Source organism: Rhipicephalus sanguineus, chromosome 3 (genome assembly GCF_013339695.2).
Source record: "Rhipicephalus sanguineus isolate Rsan-2018 chromosome 3, BIME_Rsan_1.4, whole genome shotgun sequence".
In the NCBI taxonomy this organism is placed as follows: Eukaryota; Metazoa; Arthropoda; class Arachnida; order Ixodida; family Ixodidae; genus Rhipicephalus; species Rhipicephalus sanguineus.
Genome location: NC_051178.1, coordinates 101,986,779 through 102,004,857, shown reverse-complemented (window position 1 = coordinate 102,004,857; position 18,079 = coordinate 101,986,779).

The following is an 18,079-nucleotide window of genomic DNA, read 5'->3' as shown; positions in this document are numbered from 1 at the left end:
ATGCCCGCATCCAAATCCCTTTCACTTGTGTCCTAGTTGCTTTGTTATCGTGTCTTTGCTTCCCAATTAGTTTTTATTGGGCGAGTTCGTACGTACAGCTGTGGCCACGTCTGTGTAGAGCGCGCGAGCAGCCGGTTTTTGCTCTGCGGGGCGACACCTTGAGGCAGTTTCGGGCTCTGACGTGGTCAGCCTGACTACTAGGCCGCGCACGCTTCTGATACACCACGTCAGAGCCCGGAACTGCCGCAAGGTGTTGCCCCGCAGAGCAAAAACCTAAAGTCCCTCTTACAAAAACCGGCTGCTCGCGCGCTGTACACAGACGTGACCACGGCTGTACTTGAAGGACATGATGTAGGGAAAAACTCGATTATACAGAGGAACAGGCCGACTTTCCTACTTAGAGTTTTTCGCTACAGTATCATGTCCTTCTTTCGTTCCAAGGCAGTACATTTGAGAATGAACACAGCTGAAATGAAGATTTTGAGCACCAATCTATTCTTTGAAGAAGAAGTGGTCCGAAAGGGTGCGGCATAAAATGAGCTAAGAATAACAAGAATAAGAAGCGCTGAAGAATTCTTTGAAGACCTTCAACAGATGTCGAAAACAAGAAAACGCTGCCGACAGTCCAGAACGGTGCGCCTTTTGCCTGGAAGGACCGCTTGATCTAGTCATCGCCATTAGAGCCGTGAAACGAAGGACGGCACTCTGGGAAGCACGAGGAGGCTGTTAATTTTATCGCAGAATATTGCTGTATCGTTCATTCGTTGCGATTTAAACTTTTTACGAGCTAATTCAACCCAAATGCAATGTTCCGATGTACAAGAGCCAAATCCAGATTTTACTCCTGAATATCGACGATAGTGGGCTATATAGATTTTAGCCACATTATATATGTGAGGTAATTTGGTGACATGAGCACCCTGGCACAATATGTTGGAGCAGCCCCAACCAGATTTGCAGCAGCAAAAAACTGCTTTTTTTCTCGGTGGACCTGGCTATTTTAGAAAAAAAAAAGAGCGCCACACATGTCTCGCACGAAGACAGGTTTCAGGACTGGAGACAAAAAAAAAAAAAAAAAACAGATCGCCGACTGTTAGCTACTCCTTCATAAGGGTACGCGCCTGTACGATCACAGCAAAGTAATTTTGTTTACCCAGTAACAGTCATCTTGGTGCCCCCGACGATTAAATCTTAACACCAGCCCCCAGTTCCACAATTTAAACGAAACGTCAGGATTATCACAGCTAACGTTGATAAAATGAGTTGCGATATCATATATACTGGACTCCGTTTCAAACAACAGGTGCAACACTGTGGGGGGCTAGCGAGAGCTCTTGCAGTAAGCGCGTTCGTAACAACAAATAATTTAACGTTTTTACCACTCGGAATGAGATTTATTCTTTCTTAGGCTGAGTAATGCGTGACCGTGTTTTGAGCATTAGAAATCAACTCAGTTATACGAATATCAATGTATCGTTACGCATCACTTGGCGTTTGGTTGTTTTCGAATTCTCGCATTTCATTTGCAGCACGTCGCGACGCCTCACGCGCAGGCTCGTGCTCGACCCGAGCAGACCACGAGACTTGCGGAGTTATATATTTGTTGACTGAAGTTCTTGCATAGCTGCGACAGCCTTGCACCTCATCTGTTAAACTGAGCGTAAATGTAAACCTTCTCTTTGCAAAAGGTATCGAACCTTCTTTCTCGCGTAAACCAAAGAAGTGTGGGAGGCTTCCTTCGTTGGAGATATGGAGGAAACATCTATGCGCATGCGTGTATTTTGTTCCGCGCACGGAAAGCATCAGTTCCTGGCAAGCGGCCCACGACTGATGACGTTTAAGGAGCGCTATCCGGATTCCAGCTAGTTGTAAAGAGATTGAACAAGAAGAGCAGCGATATTGAATTGAGTTTCGCCGAAAGCATGGCGACACTCGAGCGGAAACCATCTGTAAGATTCATCAGGCTATCGATGCCGATGACAGCACCTCTCGGACACAGGAGAGGTACAACGGCTTCACAAGTGGCCGCACATCAGTGGACAGGGAACCGGGTTCAGACAGAGCCTCAACAAGCCGAAATCAGAATGTAACTGTACAAACGCGGAGTTTGGTCAAGGAGGACCGCCACACCACAGTCTGATAACGTCCGAACGAGACAGATTGCGTTATGCATTGGATCCGTATACGCAAGGATTTGGGCATGAGGAGAGTGTCCGCAAAATTGGTACCAAAACTGCTTGCAACGGAGCAGAAGAAACTCGGTCAAGAAAACATTTATGCGATTCGTCAAGCTACCTACTTCCCTAACAGGCTCCGTGTGACTTGGCGTATCTCAAGCTGAAAATGCCGCCGAAACGAATCAGATTCGAGCCAAGAGATTTGAAATGCGACGACCCGATTGATCATTCCTAAAGGTGCATGCCAGAAGTGTGTCCAACAAGGACGGGAGCGCTAGAAGTGTGAGGAGATATATTGAAGGGAATGAGGGTTTTGTACCTTGTACTCAAATTTATTTCTCATGACCTAAAATTCGATACTTCTCGTACTTCTCGGACGCACCTCGTATGTACAGTCGACGTCGTCAATGCTCCCGACACAGATCATAACCTAGTGAAGGAAATGGTCATTGCTCTTGTACACAGACTATTCTTCCACTACAGGCCATCCTCTCCCATCCGCGAATATGCAATATCTAGCTTCATTATCGTTGATCATATGAATTTATAAGTACCTTGGAGTATGCATGCGCTCCACTACGTGAGACTGTGTTATAGTTACCCATATGTGTAGTTAACGTTGTAATTAGGACGACTACATACTTGCTTATACCTCCACCGCTCTGCCCCAATACACCGGGTGTCCCAGCTATCTTTAGCCAAGGGTTAAAAAATACAATATTAGAGGCAGGCGAATGAAATCAGTTGCAAATTACCGACAGCCATCTTGCGCACTACAGACAATATTTTGTTTGGTAATTAATTAATTTGTTAATTAGTAATATTTAACTAAATCGCTAAACATTCACTTTAGGCAAGAATTGAGACTTTAAAAGTTCGAGAGCTTCTTCAGAAACCCCAATTTCATTATTTGTTATAAAGAAAGTCTCACGTATACCATTTTTTCCAAGCTGCAAAGAAAGCCCGCGAAATACATAAGAACCACGTGACTAGCGCATGCGCGCAGCGAACATTCTGCTCTCAGCCGTGGTTTGAGCGAACGAAATCAGCTGCGGCCGTGGCACGCCGGCTCCGTTGCAGCGGTAGGCCGACAGGTTAATGGTGGTTTCTTGGCCCGCGTCAGCCAGTTGGCGCGTGTGACGGTGCAAGTTGTACCGAGCGCGGGCCAAGAAACCACCGTTAACTTGTCGGCCAGAATACAATCGGGCACGCATCTACGAATTTTAGTTCTGGGTGACCATCTAGTCTTCGTTCTCTGCATGCAAGAGATGATTTCAACTTCGTGAAGTGTTCAGTACCTTCCTGCATGACGAAAAACACCAGAGGGGCACTAACGCATCTTATCGTACCTAATTTGTAGAGCACTACATGTGCTTCAATCTATTCCCAGTGTATTCCACAGAATAGAGAATCTTCATTACACTAAAGGGTTAAAGGGTTAGTTGATTCGGCACAGAATGCTTATGTTCTGCCATAAAAAACAAACTAGCGTGACTAAGACGACCGGTCGACGGCACAGAACCTGCGGTTAGATGTTTCAATGGTTGCCAACGGTGCGGCTACATTTATCGGCAGTGGTAACAGATATGTAGCACCATATAAAGGAAACCACGCCAGGACAAAAGTCACGGCGCTGATTTCGAAGCTGTGGAACTCGCAGAATCCGCGAAAACGGGAAGAGTGCAAACACGCGACTACCTTCGACCAAAACTGAAGTGAACACATCACGGTATCGCACTCAAGTTACCTTACTCGGTAGGCTTTATGATGACGGCAACATGCTAGGTGTCGACGGAAGGCGGTCGAGCTGAATGAAGCGGCCCAAATTCTTCGCAGGAGCAAATAAATGAAAGAATAACAGGACTACTGTGTATTATTAAAGTACTGCTCTAATCATCAGATTTCTTTCTCTGCGAGAGTAACTATCTGCTGCTTTTTTGTTGGAGCGTTCGCCGTTACTATACTGAAGCGCGTTCCTCATATTCATATAGTGGTTCTGGCACGTAAAACCCGACGAATTGTTATTACTCTCGAATGCTTTTTGTGCTAATGTCAAATTTCAGTATTACACCACTCTACTCTGAACAAATGAAATTTCGTTGCCACCTGCAGCGAAACACGAATGCTCCAACGAAAATATTACAACGCGTAACTCACCTTCACTTAGAGCGCTGTTGGTAGAACCATGAGGCCTGGCTCCTGGTACGCAGACACCAAGTCATGCCGATACGCAAATGCTCGATCGGTGAATCGGTCGTCTAAGCACATCTGCAGGAAGACGCGAAGTGCCCACCGCGGGAAGAAGCCGCACGAATAGTTGCCAACCCAGAGTTAAACCGCTGTTACTTGTCGACCATGCGTCTTTGCCTTTTATACCAACGCCGCTCCCACACGCATGCGCAAACTGCTTCAAGAATGGAACATTCGTCACGCTTTTTTTTTTTTGGCTGCTGTACGCAAAGTCTGGTCTGACATGAACGCTATCAGAATCCAGTCGTAATTTATTTTTTATTTAAATTTTCGTTTTTATTTGTCCAGCAAGTGTCACGATTTCTTTGGGCTTATTAGCTGCCGATGCTGCCTGTACGCGGGACTGCAGAACAACGCACGCGCTTTTACGTGACCGTAGTATAACTACGTGCAGTTTGCATGTCTTAAAGGAGGGGTGACAGAAAATTTGTGAACCTCTTTTTTTCCTCCCAATCAGTGGCGACAGTATCGTTAATAACGGCAACGAAACTCATTTGCCCCAGCCCGAGACGAATGTTTATTTATATGCTCGTATATTAGGACCTGAGGCAGTTTCGATTTCGAAGAGCACTCTAGGGTCCCGTGGCGTAGTCGGCCTACTCGTTAAAGAAGTAGTGACATGAATTTTAGACATTTTCGGATAGTTGCTCCAAATAAAAATTCGGCAAATCCCATGCTTTCTGCGAATCGGTTTAATGCGAAGCAGTCAGCGAGTACTTCTATGCTGTATTTTATGGCTTTGAGCCAAGCGTACGAGGTTGATCAAGGTGATTTTGTAAGTGTACTAGCTGTGTGCACATATTGGGCTTACCAGGCACGTCGACAACACTGGCGTTTAAAGTGTAACTTATGGTGCGACGTAACGTCAGCCCTCACGTTATAGTACATACGTCAGTATTATCGAAATAAATGCACTTTACGGTGCAGTCATGGGAATATCATACGCAACTTTAGTTAATGCATTCTTCCGCGGTCGAGCAATGCTTCATTATAGCTTGCTGAGCCATGGGAATACAAATGTAATGTTAATTAGACTGCTATAAAAGCGGAGCGAACACTGGAACCAGAGACGTTAACCTGACATGACGCCTGTATCGTAGGAGTACATGTTTATTGCATTGTTATACAATTATACAACCAGCATCACAACCACAATTGATGTTGCACCGACATTACGCCTGCATTGGGTGTTTTTCCAAAGCAGTTTCTAGACCTGGCGTGGCTCTGTGGTAGAATGCCTAATAGACCTTGGATGGATGGATGCTATGAGCGTCCCCTTTATAACGGGGCGGTGACATGTCTGCCACCATGCTCGAAGAAAAAAGAAAAAAAAAACTTCCTTGTTTCATGCTGGCCTAATACCTTGTCTACATTGATTAAATCTATCTTATTATACCAAAAAAATTTATAAATTCACGTACGGTCTATCTCTCTGCCTCTTAAGGCAGAATGACCTTATTCCCCCCCCCCATTATTTATTTTTGTACTTTATCTCTACTCTTCTGCCACCAATACTCTAACCGTCTCTTACTTATTTCTATCGCGGACGTGTTTAGCTTTCCATTGTTGTCCCTAAAACCCAAGGCTTCCTGTAGACTCGTGCCCACAAGTATACCTGGGTGAATATCGCCACATTCAATCAGTACATGTTCCATCGTTTCCTTAGTTCCCCCGCAGCATGTACAGTGTTCGTCTTCGTTACTGAATCTCGCTTTATAACTTCGCGTTCTAAGGCAGCCCGACCTTGCTTCAAACAGTAAAGCGCTTCCCCTTGAATTATCATAAAACCTTTCCCTCCTTATTTCGTTTTTTCCCTTTCGGTAGTTACTCAGAGCCGGCTTCTTTTCCATCGCTGTCATCCAATAAGTCCTCTCCGCCTCCCTGACCTTCCGCTTAATGCTCCCTGTTGCCATATCGCCCGCACTGCTAGCCGTATATTTACTGGTAAGCCTCCTAGTTCTCTTTCTCCACTGCGTGTCAACGCTTTTTCTATACAAATACCTGAAAACCTTCTCTGCCCATCTACTCTTCTTCATTTTCCTCAGCCTCTCTTCGAATCTCATTTTGCTCTGAGCTTCCCTCACTTCAAAGCCTGTCCATCCCATATCACCCTTTACAGCCTCAATTGTCGTCTTCCCGTGAGCGCCCAGCGCGAGGCGGCCCACCATCCTTTGATTTACATCCATTCCTGATTGTACCTCTGACTTCATGCAAACCACTGAGTTCCCAAATGTAAGTCCCGGGACCATCACACCCTTCCACAGCCCTCGAAGCACCTCGTACCTATTGTATCCCCATAAAGCTCTGTGCTTCATAATTGCAGCATTCCTCTTTCCCTTTGCTACCGCTGCTTTCTCTTGTACCTCCATATATCTATCCCCTTCATTTACCCATACTCCGAGGTACTTGTACTCGCTTACCCTCGGTATTTTTTGGCCCTGTATGAAGACTGCATGGTCTTCGTGATCATTGAATACCATCAATCCACATTTTGTTGCACTAAATCCTAGTCCTAGAGCCTCACATTCCCTTCCGCATATATCTGCCAGTCGCTGTATATCATCTTGACTGTCCGCAAATAAGACAATATCATCAGCATAAAATAGACCTGGAAGCTTCTGCTCAACCATCGTGCCGACCTGTTTGTGTGACAAATTAAATCCAATGTTGCTACCTTCTAGCGCTTTTTCCATCCTCACCATGTACAGCATGAATAACAGCGGGGACAAAGGACATCCCTGTCTCAGCCCCTTGCTAATTTCAACGCTGTCCTTGCTACTTATTTTTTCCCATTCTATACAAACTGTATTTTCTCGGTACATTTCCCTCAAAAGCTGTATACAGTCGTCCCCTATGCCCACTTCTTTCAATATATCCCACAAAATTTCCTGCTTAACGTTGTCATACGCTCCGGTGATATCTAGATAAGCTATGTATAAGGGCCTGTTTTCTATTTTCGATATTTCTATACACTGGGTAAGAACAAACAGATTATCGTCTAACCGCCTGTCGATTCGAAATCCATTCTGAAGTTCTCCCAAAATATCATTTTGTTCTACCCACGCTTCTATTTTTAATTTTACTGCCTGCATCGCCAACCTGTATAGCACCGATGTAATGGTTAGCGGTCTATACGAGCGAATGTTATCCTTTTCTCCCCTGCCTTTATAGATTAAGTTCATTCTACTTTTTCGCCAACTGTCTGGTATTTCCCGCTCCTGTAAGCACTTTTCTATGGCTTTCAGCAGTGCTTCTTTAGTGTTATGTCCGAGTTCGTTAATGAGGCTGACGGGAACCCCATCTAAGCCCGGAGTAGTGCGCTTAGGAATTTTTCCTTCGGCCTTCTTCCAATTGAAATTCTCTAGTACTACATCTTCGTCAGTTGCACTCCTTTGCGTACTATTACCTACCGGGGGAATCCCCTGGGTGACCTTTTTAAACGAATCGGCTGTTATCTTTCGGATGTAACCTAGCGCTTCATGCCCTTCCAATTGATTTCCTCCTTCATCTACCAAACGTTGTTGCATTGTGACAGACTTCCTACCTAGCGCTTTTTTTTCAAGCACACCTTTTTCAAGCACACGAGCGCCACCAACGGGCGCGCAAGCGCTCATGGGAAATGTGTGTACGCCGCAGCAGCCGCCGCGATGAGCGCGAGGGCCTCACGCTGTAGCTTTCCGCTTGCGCCGTGCCAGGACTTCTTGCAAGGTGCAACTTGTTACTGCGCAGTTCAATCACGAACGTCAGTGTTTAGCTGCGACGGCCTCTCGACGATTTCCATCTGTCCCACAGTTGGACCAGTTGAGCGGCTCAGAAGCGTCACCTTTTATTTATCTTTTTTGGCGCCAGCGTGCTTTACGGCATAAATGAAAAAAAAAAATACAACTCGGTTGCCTATGAAGTGCAGGAGCGATCTATGATTCGCGGATGCATTTGGAATCAACGTCCATCAACACTGTCGACGAGTACAGTGTGAGGTTCTGATATTTAAAGAGTACATTAAAAAGTGTAGTCGGCATTTGGGGAAATGAGATACATTTATTGCGTCGCTCGCACCCTATATGTAACGAACGATATGTGCCTACTTACCTTCGTTGGTGCTATAACTACAGGTTGGAATAATACTTAGAGCGAAAAAAGAAAGGAGCAGTACAAGGAAGGAAATGCACAAACCAGCGCTCACACACGACTGAAAGTTTATTGCGCGCGTGAAAAAAGCATATATAGAAAAATGGGAGTGCGTCGCGCGTGTCATAAAGAGGCACAAAAGTCAAACAACCAAGGCGCCTGCTTACAGTCGATTATTAAAGCTGAATTTCTTGTCTTGTAACGACTGAGAAGGTTGACTGACAGAAAGTGTGGCGTTATTTGTGACATGATATGCCTCCGAAATTTCTCGCGTGGTCCGATTAGGTTGATGGTACAAAATTACTGTGCTTTCGAAGATGGGATTTTATTTTCATGACTGACATAGCGATGCGAGATGAGACGGCTCCATTCAATGAATTTCGATGCTCGCTGAGGCGCGTATTATTCTGGCCGATGTACATGTGGACACAAGAAAGAGAGATTTGTATTTAACTCCTACACAATCTACAAAACAATTGGCATGCCTCTGACCGCATTTTTCTTTGCCCATAGCAAACCCCTGCGACCTTAATGCGACTAAGCTTATTTGGGGCGGCAAACACAACCTTCACCCCCACATCGCTTCCCTACGTTCTTCAGGCAATGCGACTTCTTATACATATGTCGAATAACTGCAATATTTCTAATTTATTATTTACGGATGGAGGACGTCCGTGTTAATCTTTCTTTGCCATGCGAACAGATTTTCGCAAACCGATACTGCGATACGCAGGATATCCCGCCTTTTTGATCACTTTGCAGCTGGAAAATACTGCTCATCTTATGTGCGCAAGTTTTTTTTTTTTTCAATGCTGTGCGTAATCATGACATCCCAATTCCTCGTTTAACAATATTCGAATGAGCCGACGCGAAATTAAACACCGATTTCGCTGAACGCGGGCTTTACTACCCGCAAACAAGCTCCGAAGTGAAACTTAAAAGTATGTATCAAGAAACTGCAAATTATCAGAGCAAGGCATCTCGCAAGTTAATTCTAGTCCCATACTTTCTTTAAGCGCGTTTATAATGTGCTCACTTCTTTGTACAGCGCGTGACTTGTCAGTTAAAATCATCTGTATACCTGAACAGTGTAACACCTACAGTTTGGTTAAACCCGATCACGAGCTGCTATGGCAATAAATGCCATAGCGGCTTGTGAACAAGCAATCATTGAATAAATACGAATTCGGTGTTCCAGCTCACATTGCTCACGATAGCACGTTTTGACTGCATGTATCGGCACGTGATAACTCGCATGCCGCTTAACTGCTACATCCGGTATACATCCGTTCGGTAATACCTATACTGACTGCATCATTCCTTTCGCATTTCATGCGTAGAAATACATGCAGGTGCGTTCAGACATGTGTAGTATTTAGGATTTAATAATAGTCAACGAGCGGCGACGCATTTTTTTTAGTTTGGTGCTCCCAGGGCACCAACGAGCAGCGAGCGACGGAACTGCCGGCGGGCTCGCCGTACACACTTTTCCCATAGTGCTTCGCACGCCCGCGGAGGGTTCTGGGATCGCTTGAAAAAGGTCTATTGCCACGCAGAATCCTTGGGTTCGATTCCTGCTGAGATCCTACTTTTTATTCTTTCCATTCGAGGTCAACGCTGCCGATGTCGGTTTTTCTTAATGCTCTGGCATTTAAATTACCAATGTGTGTTCTCGCCGTTCCTGGGTAGATATAAACTGGCAATCACCTGTGGCGCATACCCGTACACCGCGGCCCGTGGTAAACGGGTGTGTGCCACACGTGTCTGGAGGAAAGGGTTTGTCGACGTACGCGACAGGACTTTCAGGTTATTCACGTCATGACCCGACAGTCATATTCGTCAAATCCTCTTACCTTCCCATGCCAATTTTGGTCTACACCAAGTTAAGGAGGCGATCATGAGAGCACCCAGACGTAGGCGGCTACATAGATAGATAGATAGATAGATAGATAGATAGATAGATAGATAGATAGATAGATAGATAGATAGATAGATAGATAGATAGATAGATAGATAGATAGATAGATAGATAGATAGATAGATAGATAGATAGATAGATAGATAGATAGATAGATAGATAGATAGATAGATAGATAGATAGATAGATAGATAGATAGATAGATAGATAGATAGATAGATAGATAGATAGATAGATAGATAGATAGATAGATAGATAGATAGATAGATAGATAGATAGATAGATAGATAGATGCGTAGATAGAAACGCTCAAAGTTCCAAAGTTTCGCAGAGAAATGCAGCATATAAGATAATTACTGAGCAGTAATCAGAATAAAAGTGACCTATCAGTTGTGAGCATGACTCAGTCGGAGTGACATTCAAATTCGTCAATTGAGCGAATTGGTTAAGCGTCATGTCATGATTCCTGCGTAGGTGGCGGTTCAAAATTCCGTGATCGAGCGTTTGATTCTTCGACGCAGACGGGAAGGTAAGCAGCGTCCACACTACCGCACAAGCATTGTTCGTTGTCAAATTCTTCGGTAGCTCTTTTGCGCGGTCCTTGAAATAGGTAGCGTTCCGTATGCGTCAGTCTTGCGACAGTAATGAAGCTGTTCATTGCCGCTTGATGATCCTCTGCAGATCCTACCATGAACATGTGCTGTGAACTCGTCGCTTCCTTAAAGTATGTTGTCATTAACGGTTACACATCGTGTGTACGGGCTCCACGACGTCGCTCCGTGTGCTGCTTCGAAGAAGGTTATTTCTGTGCGAAGCACGGGTGCAACATTTTCATCGCTAGTGCGGGTTTTCCAAAGAAAAAAAAAAAGACGTTTTAAGGCAGAGATATCTTGTCGCGTACTTCACTTAGTCGTCGTCCATGCAGAGAGGAATGCAGTGGTATAGTCTTTAAAGTATACTCTGATGGGGTGGTGAATATGTCACGCCATCTATCTATGCAGCCATGTGCAAATAAGACATCAGGTGGGTGTGTCCAGATAAGATCGAACACGAGGTCCCGGTCATCAATCCCGATTTTGATTAAATCTACTGCAGGCCTAGGCATTACGCCCAGAACAATGGTTTCACAGTTAGTTCTTCCAAGAAAAATTCGGTTCACCTGAAAAAAAAATACACACATTTCGGCCGCAAAAAAAAAAAAAACACTTTTCCGCCAATTTCGCGATTTCTGAATTTTGAGCGCATCTATGGAAAAAACGGTGCACTTCTTGGTCACAGTATTTATTCCCCTTAAAGAACAAGGGAAATACAATCTTATGAGTCTATTATTTTCCTTGCTTATCGAAGCGTTTTTTGAAGAAACAGATCACAAACTTGGCAAATCACACAAAATACCTGTACTTCAGGAATTTATTGCTGTAAGCAAGTTAAAGTGACAATAATAAAAATCGGTACATATATAGTAACCTTGATACTTTAGCTCTCTTTTAAATTAATTTGCGTGGTTTTATCACGCTCCGTTTTACTCGATAACTGGGCTGAAACGTAAGTGATTTACCAAAAACGCCGAACTTTGAAAATAGTTTTCTCAAAAAGGCCATCTTTAATTTTTTTTTAATCCCTCTGATTGAAGTCAAGCACGTCATCTACCATTCTGCATAAAGAAACGTTGCATTATTTTGGTCGCTAACAAGTTACCGCGCGTCAAATGTGACCATGCCAGCCCAGCGGCCGCGTCGATCGTAATGTGCTGAAACTCGGATATAAGTTGTTAAAATTACTTGTATGTGACATAATCACAAATCAGCAGCTCCACGTCAACAAATTCGCAGCCAGGTGTCATGGTTCAGCAAGAGCAAGCTTTGTCTTGCGATCAGCCTCTTGACAAACACGCAGCAGCGGCCGCTCGATGCTGCGGACGCTCGCATTACATGAATGCCGCTTCGACTGCGGATGAGCTCCGCTTGCGCGCCAAACTACACTCAGAGGACGAACGAGAGAAGGAATGCATCGCTGCGAAAGTTAAAGGCTGTTAAGTGCCAAGAAATGTCATAACATGCAACGAAAACTCTGCCGTCAATTTCGCAGTGAGGCATTGAGGCATTCAGGTGGGATTGGTCAGTTGATTCGATTTTATTTCATTTTCAGAAACCCTGAGAAGAAAGGCGAGGGCGGGCTGTAAATTGTGTACTGTGCTTAGGAACATAAGTTATTTAGGGCGTATTTTATTTTGAGTTTGAGAAAGGAAAGCAACATGGTTCAAACTAGAGTCTAGGGACTTTAATCTTAACCGCTGAGCTACCACCGCGGGCAAAGCAACATTTCGATGCATGTACACTCCGGATTTTCCGTCCGATCGCCCGCTACAAAGCGCACGGCATCATTAATAATCTTCATCAACAACTAATATCCTCTAGCAGGCCCGGGTCGGGCCTGGTCATGAACAAGCGCGCTCTGGATTAGTTTAGTAATGAACGCCCGGGCCCGGGCCGGGCTCGGGCTGGGTTCGGTCATGTACGCCCGGGCCCGGGCCGGGCCAGCGCTTGGAACCATGGGCCCGGGCTGGGATCGGGCTTCATAAAGTGGGCCCGGGCCGGGCCCGGGCCGTAATATCTGGCCCGTGCAGTGCTCTAATCGCAGCGCCACGGTTCCCTCTAGTAAGTACTGTAGGAAACTCTACGCAACAATCCACAAGGTCAGCTGAAAAGACAGAGCAGGAGACAAGTAATTGTATATTGTGTGAAACTGTTAAATCAGCAGAAATCTCGAGAAAAAAAAAGCAGAAACAATGACACCGCTGTTACTGTCTGTAAGCTATGTAACGAGTCGTGATCAACAAAACGAGCTATATGAAGACTTTGTATTCTAGGTAGGCAGGCGGGTACAAGAAAAGGTCTGTGATCTCTTGCTATCTTACGCGGAATTCGAAAAACAACGTATACAACTGAGTTTTGCCAGCAGTGAAGCAAAGGTAATGACAATAATATAACAGTGCTAGAACAAGACCCAGACTGGTTCCAAGCGAAGCGATGGAATGTGTACATCTAAAATCATTTTCTGAATCCGCTCTATGGTGTCACTGGTGCATTTCAAAATGAAATTCCAGATCACGATGCATATTCAAGTGGATGAAGATAAAATGTAGTGTGCAATTTCCGGAATTCTCTCGACAGTCTCCAAACAGAGCCGAGAGAGCGAGAGAGAGATTTATTATCGCAGAAAAGCTGAGAGGACGGCCTGAATCAATATTCTGACCTGATACTCAGCGTTGGTGGAGAGGTGGAAAAGAGAGGAAGTGCGAAAGTGCTCGATGATGAGGATGAAGTTGGCGATGAAACGAAAGCTTGAATGTGCAAAGACTCTTCACAGTCTCCCGTGCAGTTCAGTCTCGCGAGACCCCACACAGCAACGCGCTTAATGTGAACGGAGAGTCGTAAGGTTGTATCAAGGAGAACAACATCATTGATGCCGCAAGCCTTACATAATGGTACAGAATTGACGGAGTATGAAAGTGATCACTGCCGAATTGCACATCCATCGCGTCAACCTCAATGGATGTCCTGGCCATGCCTTATTATCCGCCAAGTTACTAGGCGATACAGAAAAAAATGCACTAAAGCTATCGACATTTCTCGAATGTACGTCGCCGAAAGCAAAACTGTCTTCCTAAGATGAAGAAAAGGATGAAGAGGGAGAGCGCCGGCCGAGTTATTGCGTTGCACGCGCTAGGCGCTGATAGATTGGCACTTTTAGATGGTCGTCCGCAACAGCTCGGCGGACGCAGAGCTGTTGCAAGACGCTCAACTAAATCTTTCTAGTCCTCTGGTCACGCGAAACGGCGGAACGAAAAGCTTTAAATATACATCGACCTGAGAGTATCACAGCCCGTGGAGGCGGCCTTCCGTGGGTTACCTTTCTGTTTTTTTGCGCTGTCGAAGAGGATCTCAGAGCTCACGTAGAAAGAAGAGCGTGGTTGAGATCTGCTCCACCAGGTGCCGCAACGATCCGAGCTGCTCACAATCTTTCAGTGAGCTCAATCAATTAATTTTCATTAATTACTGCGACAGCTATTCGACCTTTGTCTTAAGTAAACGCGTGCTGCGATGTCATGTGTTTCAAGTAAAACTCTTCACTTGAACGAGAACCACTGATTTCTATTCTTTAGAAGACTTTTTATAAATGTTCGGAAAACCGGAAGTAAGTGCTCGACCGGAAGTGCTTGGAACAGAAGGAAGAGCGCCTGCGCTCCTAAAAAACATCTGAAACGGCTACACGTTTCCCGGAGTGCAAGTTTCGCTGCTAAGTGGACTAATCAACTGTAGGCTAGCGCTCTCCAGAGGCGGACGCCGCTCTTTGCATGGCCTCCGATATTGCGCGCCGGCAGATTTTTCCTGCCGGCATGCAATCTCGGAGGTTATGCTCTCTTCCACGTTTTGCGACGAGGCGTCGCGGGAGAGCGCTCGTCAGCGTACAGCTTAGTCACGTGGAATGACGTTTACAGGTGCTCAGAGGCAGCTGCGAGAGCTAGAGTTACTGTATACGTGGTATTCACGCGTAAGCAACGCTGCGCTCTCGTGCGGCATGACGGGAAGCGCTCGAACCGGCGCGGGGAGACTTCCGCTTCCTGTCGCCATGTTTTTGGGGGAGTGCTTTCGTTTCGTGCTGCTGTGAAGCGTAAGAGCTGCGCTGACCGGGCATTGTAATCAGGCGTCATCAAATATGGTTAACTGTGCTGTGTGGGGATGCAACAACGAGTCAAGGCGGAAAGCTGACTGTGGTGAAAACACGACGAAAGTCATTTTTTTTTCTGTTCCGACTGTTGTTCGTCGGCAGTGCAACCAGACCCTCGATGTCTCAACGAAACGTCGGGCGGAATGGTTTCGTCGCCTCAACCGTGGTGACATTAATACCAACGCTACTCACTACAAGGTCTGCAGCGAGCACTTCGTTTCTGGTGAGTGCCTTTTTGTCGTTCTGCTACATATAGCGCAACATAAATATCATGGACTGGGCTTGCATAGGTTGGTCGACGCTAGTAATGCTGTAGCGTTTGTAGTTAGCATAACGTTTGTTGGCTTGTTTGAGGTAGCGAGCTTAAAGATAGCTGTGTAAGCGTCATTGCTTTAAAAAGGCACGCGTGCACTCCGAAAACAAGAGCTGCGGAATCAATTTGCTATGTGCTCATTGCTTTTCCCCGTAGTGCTGGCGCCTGTGTCACCGTGTATCGTGAAGATGTCACGAACTCGTCGCAGTAATGTAATTGTCATGTCATGCAGTTCGTGGACGTATCCTACCGTTTACTGTAGCGCTTAGAGTGACAGATTGGGGCCACTTGTCATTAAATTTCGATAGCAGGTGGAGGGAGAGCAATGAACATTAGTAAAGGGTGCTGCCCTGTCACGTTCCCCCATTCACCTTTTGTTTTTCTTTAAAATCAAACTGACTTGATACCGCGTACTCGCGTTTCTAAGCGCGAGTTCGCAGTATTGATTTTCGGTCACAGCGGCAGCGTTTTCACGTTTTTGTAATGCAAAAGTGCCCGTGTGTTTGGTTAGTGAACCCAAGCTACTGTAGAATCCCCCACTGCGGCGTGCTCGAAGTGATGTTGGCAAACACCAGAAATTAACTAATGCCCAGACAACATTATTCCTATTGGTTTTTGTGAAATGGCTATCATTGTTCTGGAAACGAGCAACACTTGTGCTGTCGATTCCGTTGCTTCAAGTTATCTTGCGCACGACCCCTTAGAACAGTGCCTAATTCATTTGCGTAAAAGCTGCTTTTCGTGTAGTTGTGGCTCGACTCCAAGTAATGACTGAACTTCTTGCTACCGCAGCGAGTAGCTCGTTAGAAATCTGCCAGTTTTCTGCGAATTTGTGTTTACAAACAGTCTTGTTTACACTTGCAGGAAGGCCATCCTACCTGATGGATGTTACAAACCCAGACTGGGCACCCAGCTTACACTTGGGGTATGACAGAAACTCAACTGCTAAATCTGAAGCAAGGTATGTTTGAATGTGCTACTTCTGACCTCCCTCAAAACGACACACTTGTCATGGCTGCCGCTCAGCCAAAAAACCCTCGTGCCGCCCGTGCTGGTAATGCAGAACAAATTTAAGATTTCGAAACTGCCAAGCAAGTGAATAGTGTGTATGCAAGGAAAATATTAATGAGACAATGAGACCTCAGTGGGTGCTAGTGAATACAGTGTTGTTGATGGCAGCCACATTTTATGTTGCACTCCAAACAGCAGAAGTCTAAGAGCCTGGCACGTATTCTTGCATTATTCTGGTGAAGGTTATCTATTTGTTATTCAGGTTGCTTGTGACACAACTCAAGAGTTATGCAGCATATGTTATACAATCATCGAGTGATGAGCACCAATTTTACACAAGTTGTTTTGAGATTAGTTGTGTCAGGAGAGAGCAGACAGGTTGTAGCTTACAATGTCGTGAGAACTCGGGGCAGCAATGTCGAAAATAGCAAACAATTGCAGAGATCCAACCATCACTGTAAGTAGTGCCAAGGATTACAGCATAGACATTTTCACATAAAGGCTTTACATTTTATTTCAGGCACCAGCGACGTTGCAAGAGGGCTGCAACCTCAAAGGAGATCCAAGAGGGCAATAGCAGAGTTCTCCAGCCTTCAAATGTGTTGAACGTGCAGCACAGCGCTGTGTGCAGAACTGTCACGGGTACAATGGCTTATTCATACATGGGGACTATTTCCTTTAATGACATTCAGCATCTTATAGCACCTTGATTCTATACAGGCACACCACTTGCACGCCCTGTTACAGCACATAACAAGGAAGCTGATGAGCCACATGCGCCTCATTGCACACTCAACAGCGGTTCAGGTCAGTGCCCTAGATAAGCTGTTCATACAGGCTGGATTTTACATCACAGTGTGCTTGTAATGGAATTATATTGTTCCCGATGGTCTTTGAGCTAGCAGGCAGTGGCAAGTTGTGTACTTTTAATTTTTGCATGGTTGGTCTTTCTGACAAAAATTACAAAACCTCACTATTTGCTCATCCTCTACCCCATTGCATGCAGTAAACAGCGTCATATATCCAACAGTCCTACAGCGTAAACTATTTGGTGCTTCCCTCTCTCTGAAGTAGTGGGCCCATTATGTGAGCACAAAATTGGTGGTTGTGAAATAGCAATGACAACACTTCAATGCAGGTCAATCCATGCTGCAACAAGTACCAGCTTCAACCGTAGCTCAAGATGCTGATGATACTTGTGAGTGATTTGTGTTTACACAGTTCAAACGGCCCGAGTACTTTAATTTAGGAACATAACTTCAATGATTGACAACACCTCATTGCAGACCCACCATCTGTGCAATCACCCGAGGAAGGCAGGGCCTCAGCTGAAATGGGTTCTCCCGTTGGAGTTGTAGTGGATGCCTCATTGTGAGTACTGCATTCGTTCAGTTGAAGCAAACTGGAAGTGTTTAACACAAGGGATTCTAAGAGTCACATTCCTGTATTTTTTATCAGATGTAAAGTTTTCTGAAGCTGGTGTTCAAGCCACCACTTCGACAGCTGAAGCTTCAGTAAATACCACTTCATGTAAGTAATGTGACAAATATC